The sequence below is a fragment of the Schistocerca cancellata genome, chromosome 7 (assembly GCF_023864275.1).
Source record: "Schistocerca cancellata isolate TAMUIC-IGC-003103 chromosome 7, iqSchCanc2.1, whole genome shotgun sequence".
NCBI lineage: Eukaryota > Metazoa > Arthropoda > Insecta > Orthoptera > Acrididae > Schistocerca > Schistocerca cancellata.
This window is the reverse complement of record NC_064632.1, coordinates 602,275,771-602,293,123: the sequence shown is the minus strand read 5'-3', so window position 1 is coordinate 602,293,123 and position 17,353 is coordinate 602,275,771. Positions and strand designations below refer to the sequence as shown.

Genomic DNA, 17,353 nt, shown 5'->3' with positions numbered 1-17,353 from the left:
ATACCCACGGTGATACAAGCACTACAATAACCTGGCATGTGGCCGGTGTGGGTGGCTAATGACTGAACTCACAACAACTCTTGGCACAAATGCTGGGCTAAGTCCATAATGGTCTAACTCAGCAGGAGCACTGCCCTTCTCCTCTTACTGCCACTCGCAAGTAAACACCAGCACCTGTGCTCTTTGTGGCAGGTTCCTGAGCTACTCCATGCCTGTTCATATATCTCCATCAGGACATCTGCTGATGGGGATACTAGATCCCTCACCCCTGAAAAGGCTGCATAGGAACAAAAATGGCCAGCCTAGCGTCGTGACCTCTGGCGCGGAACTGGAGAGACTGCCGTTGAATCTGATAGTGGACTGACTGCTGAAGGAGGCAGTACAGATGCTGCCAGCTTCACTGAAAGGGTAGAAGAACACAGAGTCTGTGGCAACAATGGATGTACTGGTGCCAGTGGGAAAACTACATCAACAAAGGGAGAGGATGCAGAAGGGAGGGTGAGTCAAAATCCATGGGCTCCAGCATAGCAGAGAGAGGCACAAGGCACACCAGGGCCCAAGGATGCAGGTGAAGGGAAGAAAGCAGAGAGGGTGGCAACATGATGCATGCTGCCACAAATGGGAGCTCACTCCAGGAACAGCATCACAATCAACTCTGGCGCTCAGCCAACTGGAAGTAGCAGTAATGCTCCAACAGGGCATGGGTGCAACTGATTAGCATGATGAGTCGGCTGCTCCCCCAGCATTCCCCACAAACAACTTTTGATCTTTGTGTGCCCACCTTGATACCTGGCAGGCACCCCAGCCACTGGCTGAAGGACTTGGCCCAAACAGCCCAGAGGAAAATGTGGCAGACCATGGTGATCCATGGCATGTGACTCAGGGTGCAACAAATCCAGGGGATGCTGTGGATGGTGCCAATGAAAACGTTGTTCTGGGATTCACCCACTGACTGGAGTTGCCCAGTATGTAGCCAGAATAGTCAACAGTGCATCATCACAGAAAGAGGCACACATGAACTTCTTCATCTGGGTCTTGAATGTACGCATAAAGTGCTCCATCTCCACATCAAAAACCATGTGAAATGGGGCAGTAGTCAAATTCTGACTGCCATTGTGGATGGAAAAGGCTTCAAACTTGGGTGACATAAGCTGCCTATGATTATCAGACCCGAGGGTCCTAGTTTATCCCTTAGATACAAAAATAAAGGGCAACACATAGACAGTGTCAGTTGATAATGTGGATGACGTCTTGTCTGTGTACAGAAAATTTGACAATGCATTGATTGCGAGCAACTGTATGCTTCCTATGAAATCTCTGTGCACTCTCTCCCAGAAGTGCTCCGGGACCGGCTGTGGAGAGAACTGGCACGGTGGTGCAGTCGGGCTCTGAGCACAAACCCCACAAGCCCATAACAGCTCTTTCATGTCACAATTGATTTCCGGCTAGCAGACAAGACACGGTGCCATTGTCTCGATGTGAGTCATACTCCAGTGTGATCCGTGCGGCAACTGAAGATTGCAAGGATGCAATGCCAGGGAGACAATCGTGCAACAACATTGCTCTTGTGTGGCAAGCTTGGGGACTATCTGACAATGTTGAATTGAGTCCGGAGGAGAAAATAGCATGCAGCGCTGGATTTGCACCTGATGAGACATGTTCTGGCCAACCCATCTGGATTGCTGAAACAATTTTCCAGAAAAGTTGGTTAGCAATCATGGCAGTTGTGATCTCTCATGCTGTCAACAGAAAATCCGGCAAGGATTTCTGCAAGGCATCATCCAACGTGGACACGAGAGCCTCTTGCCGGTCGAACTCCGGATCAGTCTCCACTGATAACCGTGAAAGTGCATCAGCATTGGCATGCCGGTGGTGGAGCAGTAATGAGTGTCATAAGAATAGTTACTGAGAAAGAGGGCCAGCCACTGCAACTGGTGGCCAGTTCTATATGGCAGCTCAGAACGAGGGCCAAACAATAAAACCAATGGGTTATGGTCAGTAATGAGGAGGAACATCACCCCATGTAGGAAGCTGTGGAAAGAGTTTTGAAACCATAAGTGATGGGCTGCTCAGTGCCGTCCAGGTTCTGATGGGACAATCTTTCTTTGCAACCCCTACACCAAGAAAAAAGACATTGAGCTAAATACCACTGTGAGAATGATTTCAAGTTTGATTGATAGCACTGCCACCTTCTGGCTACCAGTTCTAAGCCATGTACCTCCACCATAACTGCAAGGGCAACAAGCACCTCTTATAGGACTTAGAAAAAATTGAAACAATCAACAGCTTCCTTTTCATCTGTTCTCAGCTTACATGTATATTAAACAACTCTGCTCTATGAAACCAACATTTGTGGATCATACAAGCTTAAAAAAGTAAATAATATCAAGTTAGATCCAAGCATGGCAAATGTATGGATTCAGTGTCTAAACGGAAACTAAAACACATCTCTGAAATATGAGTTTAGAACATAAAAGCAGACAATCCTGCATATAATGCAGTCATGTTCACTAAGGGCCTGCACAGGACAATTTGATGACTGCTTGAAGAGTAGTGATAGTTCAGTTAACTATATTTGTAAACTAGATGTTTCTTTATGAATTTTATCCTTGGTTTATGTTCATAAATGTGACTTTTAATAATTTCATGTGATAAATAAATAAGCATCAGGTTCTCTTCACCACTGACTGCAGGCTATGTGTGGATACTGCTGATTGTCATAGGAAAATGTGGTGGAGGCCAGGTAGGATTAGGCACATTTTGGGCTGATATCCATATATCATACTTCACTCACTGCTATCGAGACTAATGCGAGGGATATACAGTATTGGGAAATGATCCTTCTGCCAATATTCCAGCCCTACCATTAACTTTCAAGATGACAATGCATTACATGCCATGTGAACTCCTCCTTCAGGAGACAAGAATCAGCCACATGGTATAGCCTGTAATATCTGCAGGCACAGGCCTGATTGAGCATGCCTGCAGCCTGTCCTAACTGGCAGTGCACCACTGCAGGAAACCTCCTCACACGTTGGATGACCTCAGGAAGGCCGCCGTCAGTGAGTGGGCAGACTTGAGCAGCAATGTCTCTGCCACATTGTGAATAGCAAGCCAAGGGTGATCCAAGCTTGTTACAATACACAGGGTGGAGGAACACAGCATGATACTGGATGTTGTCCAGCAGCAGATTTTGATTTCACAGATGTACAGAAGTGGGCACTATTGAAGAATTCCTGTAATTTAGTAGTTGTTTTGTTTTTATTTCACAGCAATTTCTTTTTTGTTTCAAGTTTTATAAGATTTTTTCTATCATTCACTATGTTGAAAAATTCTGCCCAATTGCTAATACTAAGTCATTCATCATTTTGCTTTGATGAAAGGAATTAAGTTTGTTAATAGTCTTGCCCATAAGAAGAAAAATTGATACATGTAATTGTATTATGTGATTCTGTAAGCTTTCCCCTATCAGTTAACTTCCTCATTATTTTGTTTTTGTGTGAGGCCACACCCTCTAAAAACTTTTTTGTAAATGGAAACATAGTCTATAGTGGTATAACACAAAGCCAACCAAAGTTATAAATTTCACTTTTTTATATACTTGACGACTAGTTTTGGCCTGGGAATTTAACTTATTTATTCACTTGATGGCTAGTTTTGGACTGGGACCCATTTTCAGATCATGATAACAGATAGTCAAAATTGTGTTTCCAGAAATACCATTTCAGCTATGTGTTACAATGATTTGAAAATGTCTCCTGGCCCAAAACTAGCCATTGAGTGAAATTTGCAGCTTTGGCTGGTTTTTTGTTGTAGCACTTAACAGGAGTTGTTAATGTACAGTTATTCCACCATACTGGAAATTCGTACAGTCTATGTAGGCTGTAATATTCATTATTAACTGTGTGGTCAGCTGTTTTTGATGTTTGTCTTTTCAATGCTTGTTGCTTTCAAGCATGTTCAGATAACCATTACATGATTTATCATAGTAGATTTGGCATGTAAATCAGATTATTATTACATATGTAAGGCCACATTTTATGTAGTTTGAACACAGCATGGTTTCATCCACATGTTATGTTGTATATGGGCTATGAAAAATGTGGCCTCATGTATGGAATAATAAGTTGACTTATGTGCCACATCTAAGATGATAAATCATGTGATCGTTATCCACATGTATCTGAAAATGTCATAAATGTTCAAATCGTCCAATTGCACAATTAATAAGGAATATTATGGCCTCCTATGGCCCGTGTTTTTCTTTAGAAAATTTACTACCTGTTACTCTTATCTATGAAATATTTAAGAATTGTCTGCCACCTGTTCAAGAGAATTATGAATTGATACACAAACAACAATTAAAGGCTAATGGGTATGGTGAGTTTAAAAGTTCAATCCTAGAAAAGCTTTGTTAATGGTTTATGTCAACAGAATATGCTTCACAGATGATATTGTGAATCAAATACCTGTTTTTCAAATGAAAGACAAGAATCTAGATGTTCAGGAGAAGATAAGTAAAGGAAGACATGACAGAGAAAGGTGTAACAACATCAGGAAATAAAGGTTATTAATAAACAGCTAGGATAAAGCATTCTTAATGTGAGATCAAATCATGATTGATGGATAATATGGGATACTTGAATAGCAAACAGGTCAATAAAGAGAAAACTAGCAGTGGAATATGCTTCTGAAATTTTGTGATAAGTAATACAAACTGTTTAAAAAAATGTACTTGCAACATGAAGTGTACATACTGATTAGTTTGAAATGATATTGCTTAATCATGTTCTTCTTTTTGAAACATGGCAACGCTAATCTATCTAATAATAAAAGTGCACAATTTGAAATAATGGGTTTTTCTTTCTTACGTTTTCTTTCATTTCATTCATGGAAGTTGATTATTTCACTTGGGAAGATGGTTTTTCAAAACATTTTACACTTTCCTTTCATATAAATCAGTTGCTCAACATTCAGGCAACATAGTTCTCTCATGATGAAGATGTTGAGTCTAAAAATGTTCATCTATTCTCAGAACCTACAAACAGTGTTGCACCAAAACTAGCAGGTGATAAGCTTCAGTCAAAACTGTTACATACTGGGCACAAAGGTGCAATTCTTTGTATGAGCCAAGGATACCCTGTCCCAAATTTTAGGCAAGTATTTAAGCACTTAACACTAAAACATTAATGAACTGTGTACATATTGTAGATTTATCTTGCGCCTTTAGGATCAGATCTTAATGAATCAGACAAGGGAAGTAGTTGTAAGCTTCGTACAGGAGATATTGTAGCTTGAATATCAGACTGTTAGGGTTGTATGTTTGGAGCTTTTGGAAGAATTTTATCTTTACAGATTTTGATATTGTTCTAAAACAATAGCTGGCTACATTTGTGTTGTTATCCATCATGAAGGCTTCTGAATCATACAATTGTCATAGTTTCTTGAATTGTTAAATGATTTGTAGCATCAAGAGAAACCTAGGAGTCAAATTTTTCACCTATTCTCTCAGGTGGCAGCATGCACACCCCCTTGCAAGGCCATGTGTTCCAAATGTTCCTTATCAGTGTATGAGGAAGACTATGAAGTTCGGCTTGGAGCAATTCAGCATCTTTACATGCTTTGCTCTCTTCCAGTTATTCGGATATTTTATAAATTCTGGACTTAGTGAGCAGCACCTGCTGTTTGCCATTCACGTTGAACATCTGGAATCCCAGATACATTTGAATTTCTCAGATTTTATTTTTAAACTCAACCATATATTGGCATTACATGTACTTGAGACTATTGTTTGTTATGTCATACAGAACTTGCTATCACTGGAATTTGTTATCATGCTTACATATTGCAGTGTCATTGTATGAAACCAGAGAAAAAAATTTGCCCACTGTCACTGATTTAAGCTTGAATTATTATGAATAACAATGAAAATATGTGAAATGGAATAATAAAAATGAAGATATGTTGTGTAAGTACAATGAAAACCCTTAGGAAAATTTATCAGTATCAAAAGTAAACTGATTATTTTTCATTACATGAGAAACTAGTGGAAAGAATATTTGTAGTGACTGATTAGATTAGATTAGATTAGATTAATACTAGTTCCATGGATCATGAATACGATATTTCGTAATGATGTGGAACGAGTCAAATTTTCCAATACAAGACATAATTAAGTTAATTTAACAACATACTTAAGTTAATATAACAACTTTTTCATTTTTTGTGTTTTTTATTTTTATTTATTTTTATTTTTTATTTTTTTATTAATATTTTTTTTTTAAAATTTATATCTAAAAATTCCTCTATGGAGTAGAAGGAGTTGTCATTCAGAAATTCTTTTTATTTCTTCTTAAATACTTGTTGGTTATCTGTCAGACTTTTGATACTATTTGGTAAGTGACCAAAGACTTTTGTGCCAGTATAATTCACCCCTTTCTGTGCCAAAGTTAGATTTAATCTTGAATAGTGAAGATCATCCTTTCTCCTAGTATTGTAGTTATGCACACTGCTATTACTTTTGAATTGTGTTTGGTTGTTAATAACAAATTTCATAAGAGAGTATATATACTGAGAAGCTACTGTGAATATCCCTAGATCCTTAAATAAATGTCTGCAGGATGATCTTGGGTGGACTCCAGCTATTATTCTGATTACACGCTTTTGTGCAATAAATACTTTATTCCTCAGTGATGAATTACCCCAAAATATGGTGCCATATGAAAGCAATGAGTGAAAATAGGCGTAGTAAGCTAATTTACTAAGATGTTTATCACCAAAATTTGCAATGACCCTTATTGCATAAGTAGCTGAACTCAAACGTTTCAGCAGATCATCAATGTGTTTCTTCCAATTTAATCTCTCATCAATGGATACACCTAAAAATTTTGAATATTCTGCCTTAGCTATATGCTTCTGATTAAGGTCTATATTTATTAATGGCGTCATACCATTCACTGTACGGAACTGTATGTACGGTGTCTTATCAAAATTCAGTGAGAGTCCGTTTACAAGGAACCACTTAGTAATTTTCTGAAAGACAGTATTGACAATTTCATCAATTAAGTCTTGTTTGTCTGGTGTGATTACTATACTTGTATCATCAGCAAAGAGAACTAACGTTGCCTCTTCATGAATATAGAATGGCAAGTCATTAATATATATTAAGAACAGCAAAGGATCCAAGACTGACCCTTGTGGAACCCCATTCTTGATAGTTCCCCAGTTTGAGGAATGTGCTGATCTTTGCATATTATGAGAACTACTTATTTCGACTTTCTGCACTCTTTCAGTTAGGTACGAATTAAACCATTTGTGCACTGTCCCACTCATGCCACAGTACTTGAGCTTGTCTAGCAGAATTTCATGATTTACACAATCAAAAGCCTTTGAGAGATCACAAAAAATCCCAATGGGTGGTGTTTGGTTATTCAGATCATTCAAAATTTGATTGGTGAAAGCATATATGGCATTTTCTGTTGAAAAACCTTTCTGGAAACCAAACTGACATTTTGTTAGTACTTGTATGTTACAGATATGTGAAGCTACTCTTGAATACATTACTTTCTCAAAAATTTTGGATAAAGCTGTTAGAAGGGAGATTGGACGGTAGTTGTTGACATCAGATCTATCCCCCTTTTTATGCAAAGGTATAACAATAGGACGGACCACACCAGTTGAACTGTTGGAAATTGATAATCCCTTAAAAAGAAGTGATCACTGCTGAGCTGGGCAAGTAGATTGGAGAGCAGATGGGATGATGAGCTTACAGTGGCAACTCAAACAGTAACTGATTAAAAAGAAGCTGACACCGTGCCACAATTTACAGATGGCACTATGCCTGTGTATCGAATTATGTGATATGACATTTAATATACTGAACTTATCCCTTACAGTGAGGTATTGAGGTTCAAAATGCCACATTGAATAACAGCAAATCAAACTGTGACTGATTATGGTTTATGATCTGTTTTGTTTTAACGCTGGTGTTTCACATGCTGAACAGAGGCCTAACCTCTAATCTTATAATCTGAAAAAAATGTAGTGTGTTTTCACACAGTGAAAACATAAGAACACAATTTTCAAACATACACTGGATAATCTATGCATTGTCTATCTCAAGTGATAAGTTAAAAATCCAGACTGCGTTCATTTAATAATACTGAGTCTTTTGCATTTTAAAGAGCCAACAAGTAGTGTAGCCCCAAAAGTTTCTGGAAGCAAACTGCAAGAAAAGACATTAAAAGTGAATTTGGAAGGCGATATCTTGTGTTTGAGTCAAGCATCTCCTGTACCTAATTTTAGGCAAGTATTGTCCACCATTTTCTTTGTTGGTAATGTGTGACATTGGTTGACTTAGTTTCTGAACATAAACAATATAATATTCACAGGACAGAAAGGGCTGTGAAGAGACAGATGTTTTTGAAATGTCATTTTCAGTTGTTCCTAATATGCTTATTATATTTAATTTTCTTCAGTGTTTATTAGTAAGGGAAAATAATAAACAATCTAATTTTTTCTTATTCTTTTCGCTTTTTTTACCAAATGAAAACTCTGCTTCTGAAACCTGATATTTTTGTTACTGTCTTTGTACACCTGTCAGCTGCTGCTGTGTGCAAATTTATTCTCTCTGTGTTTGATTCAAGTTTGTTGACAATGACACTGGTGAGGCTTTCGATAGCATTCATTTCTGTTTCATTTATGTACACACATCATTTAACTTTTTTTTAATTATAATGTCGAGTATTGTGCACTGTGCTAATTATCACAAAGAACAACACAAGAATTCCAGCATTATTTCTGTATATGAGAATATGACTCATTGACTCTGTAACCAAGCAGCATGTGCAGAACCAACAGCTCTCTCTCAAAGCCAAGTCATAGAACTTACCATAGCTGTTTCTTCATCTGGTATTGTATAAAAATACTGTTGGCAAGGATTAAAGGAGAACATTACGATCCTGTACAACACATGTAAACAGTTACTGAAACACATATAAGTGCTAGGTAATATAAATGAACTCAGTGAGGTATGTTCATTTGGATGTCCATCTTTTGCAGTAGCTATTATATATTTATTACTAGCAGAGAAACCCAGTATTGCCCAGGTATTTATTTATAGCTGTGTGCCCATGCCCATACCATGAAGCATATGGCCTTGTGCTGATATCTATGACATCATACCTCATGAAGTATGAAGTGTATGTCCTACAATGATATAATTTTGTAGGTACATTCAGCAGCATATATGGATGCTCGTTGCAAAATGTGTTGTGAATGGCATTAGTAGCAGCGAAGTAATACATTTAAAAGTCATGCTCAATGTGGGAGCTTTTTCATATCTCGCTGTTTATGACATCATGTCTCCCGAACTGTGTGTCATACAATGATATAATATTGTAGGAACATTCAGTGACATATATGGATACTGGTTGCAAAATTTACTGCAAATACAATTAGCAGCAAAGAAGTAATAAATTTAAATGTCATGCACAGTGTGGCAGTTTTGCACGCAGCAAAGAAGTAATAAATTTAAATGTCATGCACGATGTGGCAGTTATTCATGCCTCTCATTCTTTGTGATGTTTTGTCTTCTGAACTACATATACTATAATAATATACTTTTGTAGTTACATTCAGTGCTATATGTGTATAAAGTCTGCAAAAGTATCATGAGTAGAATTAGTAATAAAGAAGTAATAAATTATAACATCATGCCCCATGTGGTACTGATACTGCACAAACAGCAGAAAAAGTAAGCAATAAGCTTCTTTCCTTCCACCATTTTGTAGAGATTGTCAGTGAGAAAAATGTTTTTAAAGTTTTGAAATTATGTGTGAAGTTTGTTCAAGTTGATGAATGCTGTCATTCTCAAATACTGGGTGCATAAAATCTGGAAATTCACGCATCGCGAGCTACACTTCTTTTTCAGCTCCACCACCACCTCTTTGATAGATAGCTGGCTCTTACCCTCATAGTGATTTTGGCTTGACAGTGAGGTATATGTGTATGAAGTTTTGTTGAAACTGTTCCAGTGGTTTAGGAGAAGATGTGGGACATACATACATACACAAAACATAAATACATCTATTTTTATAATATGTATGGTTTTTTTTATCTTGAGAGTACTGCTGCTTAAGACAGTGTTACAATATTTGCATTTGCTTTTATTTATGAAGCATCATCAGTGGTGGTTTCGTAAATATAGTAGGGGAAGGTTTTTTTCCCATAGCAGGCACAGAAATTGGATTTTTGATTTGCTTATTTAACCCTTTCATTACTTGCATTATTTCTTATAAAATAAATTACAATACATAATCAGGTTCTTGAAAGGCTGTATCATAGAGATAATTTTTCAAAATACAATATTGTTGTACCTGTGTTGTTCAGAAGTATGATGCAGTGTTCCTTCCAACAGACAATGTGGCGACTTCAGCTACTTCAAAATACTTGAAATTTATTCACAGTATCGAATATGGACAACCCCAGCTGTGTAATAGAATGACAACAATGAAGATTTGTGCTGGAATGGGACTCAAACTCTGATTTCCCGCTTACCTCTCACAGTTGCCTTACTGTTAGGCTGTCTAAGAACAACTCCTGACCAGGCCCAAACTTCCATATGTTGTCAGCCATGTGTCTGCAACCTGCACTCGTACATCCATTTGTATATTCCCATATAGGGATTGGTGGAAGTACTCCAGTTTTTTGAGACAGTATCATTTTACAACTATATATTTCTCTAGAATATTTGGGTTATATGAAATTCTTCTTGGCTCCAAATAAATGTATAGTGACCATCTTTGTTTGCTAATGTGTGATGTTAAACATTTCACACCCATTCACCTACTAGGCTGTATTTTGTGCTGTAAATCTGCAGCCACATCATCCTGATTCTGAAATGCCTGTGAGCAATTAATGTTATGGTAACAACAGTATTGCTAGTTTATGAACATGGAAAAATTGAGGAACGTAAGGATACAGACCACCCTTTATCCGGAAGAAGTTGGGATTACAGGAAGAGAAAAGAGTATGTGCACAGGTACTTAATCAAAGAAAAAGATAATAAATACAGTTGGTGTCATTCCTAATCCAACATTTATATGGACTTTTCTTAACCTTTATCACTTTTCCATTTCTTGTTCCCATATTTATCCCAATTAAAGAAATGGTATATACTTTTGAGTGCTAGGGATTCAAGCATAATTTTAAATTTGTGTATCTTTCAGGCCAATTAAAATTGTTTCTGTTTTAGTGGGTGAAAAATAGACACTTCTTCTGTGACAAATTTTATTGCAGCATTTTTTGTTGTATGACAGATAGGCTCTACATGAGATTTTTGAAATGTTGTTTCAGAACCTACAGGAGCTGTCCGACCTAAAGTTACAACAAAAATAGTAGAATTTAAGGATATTTTATTAGGGACTAGTTTCGTTGGCCTATGCCCTTGCTCAGGGTTCCCTGTTCCTGTTTATCGGTAAGGAAAAATGCTTCCTTAAAAAATAAAAAAAGTCTGGTTAACTACAAAGAATTGTTACTCTAATTATGGAAGGAAATTCCAATCTGTCCAGAATATGAACTGTAAATATTCTCTCTGTTGTTCTCTCAATAAAAATAAAATAAAATTAATTGAAATAATGTATTGCTTGGACATTTAGGTTCATTACTGATTTCAAGTTAGGAAATTAATTTTACAAAATGAAAATGTTGTAGAACAAATAGGAAATTCGTGTGGTTATATCCTCAATCAAACTCTTTAATTATTTATCTCAGTCTAAGCTATCCTTTTGTCTTTAACCCTGAATACTTCTTTCCTGCATTCTGAAGGCAGTTTGATGATTACATATGTATATTATAGATAGGAGCAATTGTATTTTTTTTAAGTTTATTTCATGAAGGTCTCTGTGACACATGTCTAGTATTAAATTGTGTGACAGAGTTGGTAGTCAATATTTACCTTTAGGAGGCAAAATGTGTTGTACTGGCAGTAGACACCTATAAAAGAGAAAGGTACTACCTACCTCTAATACTTTCTTCATTGCATAAGAGAAAGGGATTTCTTGGAAGAGGTTAAAAGTAAGGGCAGTTCTATCATACCCAAAGATGAGAGAGGGACAGTGAGCTCATGTTTGACAAAAATAAGGGGCACGTCATCAGAGAGATTAGGTCAGAGGTGGTACATTGGCAAGCACTGTGCGAGCTTCAGTCCAGAGTGAGAAGTAAAGATAGATTTGGGGGAAAGAGAAATAAATAGTGCAATCAAAAATAAGGACAGAAAAAAGTCTAAGTTGAAGCTTTCTGTGGTACAAGCCCTGTGTTAATTACACATAAGTTTTATGCCAATCTCAACTGGAAATTCACAGCTTAACGTGTTGGTAATATTTTGGGAGTATTAATGTAATCTTGGAGATTTTTATATTTTATTTTTGGCACAGTTGCTTCCTAAGCTCTTATATGGGAAGTTTTCTATCAAACTCTCATTATGTCTTCTGATTAACAAAATTATTTTGTAATTTAGAGCACAAACAATAAAATGTGTAGTTAACAAAATCTGGAGTACGCACAGTGTAATCTGTTCCAATTATTTGCTATCCTTTTTCCTTGATAATTAGTAGGATTCCCTTGCTTTTGTTCATCATCTCCAGTCAGAAGAACAATTTGATTTTTCAGAGCCAAATGGAGCTGTTCGCCCCAGGGTTAATACCAAAGTCATTGACATTAAGGAGGTTAAAGTCGGTGCTATATTTGTAGATTTTTGTGCAGCACAGGGATTCCCAGTTCCCATATATCGGTAAGCGTATAGGAAGTTTCGTCTTTTTGGTTTATATGGATGTGGCACATTTAAGTGACTCATTATTAAGTATAATTAGCTTTTGGGGAGGGGGGGGGGGCGAGAGTCATTTCCATGTAAAGAGCTTAATCTAACACCGAAGTTATACTAACAATCGGCAACAAAAATTGTATGATGATTGTTTAAAAAATGTAATATTAATGAAAAAATAAAGCTGGTGTCTGTGAACTAGCAAAAATTAATAATTTGATCACTTAAGGACAGTTTTTGGTTGGAAAGTGCTTTTTATGAAAGAGGATTTAGAAAATGCAAACTTCAATTAAATGGACAACTTACAATTTTTGGGTGGTCAGTGAACAGTGGTATACATTGTTATCAACAGAGAAGTCAGTCTTTCACCTGGCAGATGATGTGATGCTTGCATTGTGTAGTGGTGCAAATTGTAGAGGTTTTTCAGATTCCTGCATCATATTTAATATTATAATTTGATTGATGGGTAATCAGACCATTTTGTTGCCATTGTTTTGCATTGTATTTAACATTCTGTACTTTCAACCTCATTTATTTGTTTGTAATTTGCTTGTTGACTTAAGAGGACAAAACCCACCTTTAAATCATTATATGGAACTGCAAGAAAGTATAGCCTTTTGTCACCAGTGATTTTGGCTGTAACTCTTTTTTTTCTTAACTACAATACAGTATGAATTAGGATAGACTGCTTGTCACCACATAGAGAAGGCATTGAGCAGCAGACAGGTACATTTGAAAGTAGACTATTGGATATTGTGAGCCTTCAGAGAAAATCCTTGTCAGATGAAGAAATAAACACACACACATTGATACATGTATAAGTTACACACAAATTGCCACTGTCCTCCCCATGGTACCTGGAGAGGACAGTAACATTAATAGTGGTTATTTGTGAGTTTGTGAATTGAGCATGTCCCCTCCCCCTCCCACCTCCAGTGTGCAGGTGTCAGGGAATAGTAGAGATATTAGTGTTAAACTTTGAAAACATTTAAACTGTTTTGCAGTACCATGATCTGCCATGGTTCTAAACTGTGTAGTTCGGTGTATTTTGATTTCTTCCCTTACACTAACTATTTCAGTTGGTTCTGTGCTCAGTTCACTTTGTAATAAAGCATTTTTGTTTGCTTCATAAAATATCAAAGCCTATGAAACATTCAAATTTACAAAATTATGTATCAATTTCTGTATGTTCCTTCTGTTTCAACTTTCTTGTGAAAGAAGCAACCATTTTTCTTACTCTTTTAAACTTCAGGTGGAATACACAGGAATAGGAATAAAAAAATGAAATTTGCAAATTATGTGTAATGGAATTTCTGGTAACACATTTCACTTGTATTTTGGAGGAGTCCAATCATTGTGGTACATTACTATTTATTTACTTATTATTAGCAGAGGTTATTTCTATTTTTCATAGATATACTTCAGACAAAATATAAGATGAAAAGGGTTATTCATACTTTCTAATATGAAATTACAGGAGACAGTAATGCAAAAAGAAATGCGAGAAACTTCATGGAGTCATATGTTTACAGAGTACAATGGGACTTTGCTGAATGAGCACCTCTCATACCACGTAATTCAGATAATGAGCAGAACAAATTGTAAGACAGTGACTCACTTAACAAGCGATGTTTCGCGTAACGAGTGATAATGATTTAATGTGTCGTCATCAGCCATTCATGCACGGTGGCAGAAACATTCAAAAATATGAACACCTTTCATTGTCGGCAGCGGCATATGGACAATGTCTTTAGCATATACTGCGGTCTGGGTTTAGTGTTCTTTCTGCTACCACCTTATGCAGCTTGTGACCACCCATTTTTCTATACTTGTGTTCACACAGTGTTTTTTGTGTGCTAATTTTAATAACCTTCATAGAAATGTCCCTGAAGATAAAGCTGCAGGAAGACGACCATAAAAGAAAGAAAATGACCTTACAAATGAAATGTAAAAGCATTAAAAAGTGAGAACCAGGTGAGAGCGTTGCTGATTTAGCATGCATATACAATCAGTCTACATCATCTGTTTGCACTGTCCTCAAGAACAAGAACAATATTAAGGAGATAGATACTTCAAAGGGAGTGACAAGGGTATCTAAACAACAGTTTTGTATTCTGGATGATGTCAGAAGGTTGCTCCTTACGTGGATAAATGAAAAGCAATTGCAAGAGGACACTACAAATGAGAACATAATTTCTGAGGAGGTGAGAATGATTTTTGCTGACCTCGCAAGAAGATGCCAAGATCATCAGCAGCAGCCAAAGAAGTGTTTAAGGGAAGCTGTGGGTGGGCCGAGAAGTTTAAGAGAAGAACCGGCATCCACAGCCTTGTGAAACGTGGTGAAACAGCCAGTTCTGACACAAAGGCAGCAGAGAACTTCATCGGCAACTTCAAGATGCTCGTAGATTCTGAAGGTTATCTGCTGCAACAGGTTTTTAATTGTGATGAGATGGGTCTGTTCTGGGAAAAGATGCCAAAGCATACCTTTATAACAGCAGAGGAGAATGCATTGCTCTGTCACAAGCCAATGGAAGACCGTCTCACACTGCTATTCTGTGTCAGGGCAAGTAGAAATTTTGAAATGAAACTGCTGCTTGTTTACCATTCAGAAACTTCACGAGCCTTCAAGAAGTACAAAATCCAGAAGAGCAGATTAAATATGATGTTTTTAAGTCCAACAGCAAGGCTTGGGTGACATGTGATCTTTATTGTAATTCGATTAGTGAAGCGTTTGGTCCTTAGGAGAGTCTGCCACTCCACGTCTTGCTTGTTATGGACAACGCCCCTGCCCATTCTCCAGGCCTGCAAGACCACTTCCTTGAAGAATTTAAATTCATCAAGATCCAATTTCTGCCTCCCAACACCACTCTGTTGCTCCAGCCTATAGGCCAGAAGATTATTTCTGACTTAAAGAAGGTTTACATTAAAGCATTCTTTGAGCATTGCTTAGAGTTGCAGATTATTTCTAACTTATTTACATTAAAGCCCTCTTTGAGCATTGCTTTGAGTTGACTGAAGCTACCAATCTGACTCTCAAGAGAGTTTTGGAAATATCACTTCAAAATCGTTGCCTGCATTAAGATGATCGAAAAGGCATGGGAAGGATTACCGAGAGATCTTTCACCTCTGCGTGGAAGAAACTTTTTCTGTAGTGTGTTGTCAAACGTGACCCTGAGGCATTTGAGTCACTACCTATGGAGCCTGTAGTCAACGAGACTGTATCTTTGGCCAAGAGCATGGGACTAGCAGTGGATATTGATAAGCTTGTGGAAGAGCACAGCCAAGAAATGACCAGCGAGATTATGGAGTTAGAGTGTGTTTCACAGCAGGAAGTTGTGGAGACGAGTCCTTCGGAGGCAGAGGAGGAGGCGGCAAAATCAAAGCAGCAATCTTTTGGCACGCAACAGCCTTGCCACAGTGGATACACCGGTTCCCGTGAAATCACCGAAGTTAAGCGCTGTCGGGCGTGGCCGGCACTTGGATGGGTGACCATCCGGCCGCCATGTGCTGTTGCCATTTTTCGGGGTGCACTCAGCCTCGTGATGCCAATTGAGGAGCTACTCGACTGAATAATAGCGGCTCCGGTCAAAGAAAACCACCATAACGACCACACGCCTCTCCTATCCACATCCTCAACTGAGGATGACTCAGTGGTCGGATGGATCCGATGGGCCACTTGTGGCCTGCAGACAGAGTGCAACAAAACAACAACAATCTTTTGGTACAGTAAGAGAAATATTGAAAGCATGGGAACCGGTTGCATCGTACATCACTCTAATGAAGCAGTGGCATCTTGCACTACAAATTTATTTGATGATGATGCTGTGTCAAATTTTTGCAAGTGTTGGAGTGTCAGCAGAAACAAATGACTATAGATAGCTTCCTAGTAAAAAATTGGTTATATGTCATGAATAATAAAGTGCATAATTTTCTTTGAATAAATGACATGAGTAAGACAAAATTTTTACTGTTTTTTTTTCCATACTTTTCATTAATTTATATGGGATAAAGTGTTTTTCATAACAAGTGTTTCGCACTACGAGCAAGATTCTGGATCAAATTATGCTCACTATGGGAGGTTCCACTGTAGTAGTGTATTTTTATGAACCGGGGGAAACAATGGGAGAAAGAGAGAAGTGCCTCCAAAGCAAGATAAAAAATTAGAACTACTTTACTGTAATGACTCTTGATTCTGAGGTAGAGCTTGTTCTTCTTATCATAGTTCATTGATAATTTTCTTTCATCTTTCCACTATTGTTAGCCTTATTGATTATCTTACACTTCAGTTTACTGTATCTAACACTTACACCTAATATTTTGCATTTTGATTCCCATTTGTTGACATGGAACTAATCAAAAATAGCTCAAACAGGAAATACATTTTTCATTCTGTACAAAATACTTTCAGTTGCATTGCAACCTTTCCAGCTATTTTTCTGAGGATGATAGCTCTAAAGGAAATGATCTGCTGAAGTCATTTTTCAGTCAAGGAAATCAAAGAAACTGAGACAGAATTGACCAGTATCATTATGT

General features: G+C 37.4%; 1 protein-coding gene across 1 annotated transcript in view; it reads left to right on the top strand.

Annotated features, from left to right (window-relative positions):
* LOC126091914 (Down syndrome cell adhesion molecule-like protein Dscam2) overlaps nt 1–17,353 on the top strand; it is an 895,908-nt gene that overhangs the window by 555,551 nt on the left and 323,004 nt on the right. The gene's annotated exons all lie outside the window — the stretch shown is intronic.